This window comes from Panicum virgatum, chromosome 8K, assembly GCF_016808335.1.
Source record: "Panicum virgatum strain AP13 chromosome 8K, P.virgatum_v5, whole genome shotgun sequence".
Classification (NCBI taxonomy): Eukaryota; Viridiplantae; Streptophyta; class Magnoliopsida; order Poales; family Poaceae; genus Panicum; species Panicum virgatum.
This window is the reverse complement of record NC_053143.1, coordinates 46,784,340-46,787,023: the sequence shown is the minus strand read 5'-3', so window position 1 is coordinate 46,787,023 and position 2,684 is coordinate 46,784,340. Positions and strand designations below refer to the sequence as shown.

General features: G+C 46.8%; 1 pseudogene across 1 annotated transcript; it reads left to right on the top strand.

Annotated features, from left to right (window-relative positions):
• Window positions 1-339: 339 nt before the first annotated feature.
• LOC120644908 lies at window positions 340-2,046 on the top strand (annotated as a pseudogene). The gene is made up of 4 exons (XR_005663984.1): window positions 340-716; window positions 835-1,036; window positions 1,225-1,431; window positions 1,541-2,046. The product of XR_005663984.1 is annotated as a jacalin-related lectin 35-like (transcript).
• The last annotated feature ends 638 nt before the right edge of the window (window positions 2,047-2,684 follow it).

Below are 2,684 nucleotides of genomic sequence, written 5' to 3'. Positions count from 1 at the left end.
AAAAAAGTCGCGGTAAATCATTTTTTAGCAGTGAAAGTGCCCAGCCCGCGACCTCCTGCAAGGATTTGACTCTTAAAAACTATCTGCAATGAAAATATGCTGAGTATGAAAATGTGGCTAAACTGCAAATTATTATGAAATGCCTAATCTTCTTTGAGATTAAAACTAGATAGTTGACGCTGAGCTGTATAAATTTGTGCTGCCACTCCAAATTTAAAACAAGATAGTCGGCTAGTGGTTCTGAACGCCCCCCCCCCCCCCCCCCCCCCCCCCCGCCCGCGCGGATGTGGCCACATCCAAAAACGCCTATAAATTGTCCCCTTCCCTTTCCACAGCCAACGCACACAAGCACCCTAGCTACTAGACATCACAAGCAAGCATCCCACAAATATATTCCTGTGAGAGTGGTGGCCATGGCTAACCCTTCCTATTACCAGACCTGTGCGCCCGTTAGGTCACAGGTGCAGCAGCAGGAGCATGTCTTCCACCTCTACGCGCACCAGCAGATGTGCAGCAACGAGTACAACATCGTGCCGGCGAAGAGCGGACTCCCCAACCATTTTGGTTCCACAAACGTTACGGACTGGGATCTGCGCGGTTCTCCAGACACCGTTTCAACGGTTGTTGCGCGGTTGCAGGGCGTCGGCATCGCCGCAAGGAAGAGCAGCGAAAGCTGGTATCTCTCTTCCATCATATATAGCGTTCACCGATCAGAGGTTCGCCCGTCTTTTTTTTCTTTTTTTCTTTTAAGTTGTAGTATTAGATGGTCGATGCTTTCTCTGGCCGGATGGAGATCTCTAACATGGGTCCGCTATTTACAAACTTTTGACTCAGGTTCAAGGGGTCCACCCTCAGTGTGCAAGGAATTATTGGCCCCGCGAGTAGTGGAGATGAAGGTGATTGGGCAGTTGTAGGGGGCACTGGGGAGTTTGTTTATGCACAAGGTACTTGCAAGTATAAAAGGATTCAGACCGTTGCCGGAGGGCTTATCAACGAGCTTCGCATTCGTGTTGTGTGCCTCACCTTACCAAAGCCGGTGAGAGACATTCATCATGTTGACCTAACCATAGATAGATTATATATATATATATATATATATATATATATATATATATATATGTGTGTGTGTGTGTGTGTGTGTGTGTGTGTGTGTGAGTAGTTTATCATTCTACGACGATATGCCTTCTGACTCGATCTATTGTGACATACTTATTTTACATACAGAAGCCCGTCCAGAAGATTGGGCCGTGGGGTGGGAATGGAGGGAAAGCCTACGAACTCCAAGATGGAGAACTACCTCAGCGCCTTGAAAGCCTAACCATCTACGCTGACGATTTCATCCAATCCATTGCGTTTTCCTACATCGACCAAGCTGGCCAGAAGCGGACTGTTGGTCCGTGGGGTGGTAGCAATGGAAAGTCTGAGTACCCGGTGAGTAGATTTTAATTTATTATAGCACGCTACTTAATTTATACATTCAGTCCAAACCCCTTGACATGGCGATATAATAATCACACGCCCATCCCTTTCCTTATTGCAGACCATACAGTTCGGTCCTTCGGAGAGTGTGATGGTGATCTACGGGGCAACTGGTAATTACGGAGGGAACACTACTGTCGTGACATCGCTGACCATTGTCACCAATGTCAGCACCTACGGGCCATACGGGAAACACTCCATGGGCAATACTCCGTTCCATGTGCAGCCCCCGAGCAACCACAGCATTGTGGGGTTCTATGGCCGTGTTGGCCAAGTTCTCGATCAGATTGGAGCATACGTGACCGAGAACTAGTGCCAGCAAGTGTTGCTTCTCGTCACAAGAATACTCATAATGAAGGCTTCATCAAGCACTCCATGCATGCATGTCTTCCGCTTTTAATTTTTAATGTTCAAATAGTAATGAGAAGCAGGACACGGGCTGTCCTGATATGATCAATCTCCATGCATGTACTAGTTGGTTTCGTCACTGTGTCATGCTACAGGCTCCATGCATGTCGCTAGCCTGAGAAATAAATTAAGTGTCGGTGTTATTATCATTTCATCTTACATACTCCTATGTGATAATGTTTTTAAGGAGCTCGGTCTGACATGCACAGCCTGTGTGTCATTCATGTCTCCGCTTTTTATGTACTAGTGAGATAAGTAAATCATCAGGTTTAGCGCAGGGGATTCTGTGGCCTACATGTTCGTAAGCCGGCGAAAAAACACGTCTGGTGAACCTGACGACTGATGTTGATCCTACGAGATGGTCAGTTCTTCTGCTCCAGATTTTGTGATGTTCTTCCCCGTTTGAGTGGCTTAATTAGTTAGTTCTTCTACTTTATTTCAGAGTTTGGGTCAGGTAGCAGTAGCACCTCACCATTTAGAGAGTGGAGTGGTCTTGTGCACATATTCCAAGATTAAGTAGTGGTTTTGTGTGATTTCCTGTTGGAGGTGCCCACTTCCTTCTCCATTGGCGTGGAAATGAAGAAGAGGGATCCTACCACTTGTCCGCGTTCTAGTCCTCTGCATACGCGTTACATATGCAAATACCTTTTGTTTCAGTGCTGTCCGTTCCCAAGACACTCGTTTCGCGTATCTGCATGCAACCGCTCCGGTGTCTCTTCTTTCCACCTTGCAAAGCAGTGTTGCATTATCCGCGTAAGATTACTGGCAAACTGATCGATCAAGCTGAAACTCCGGCT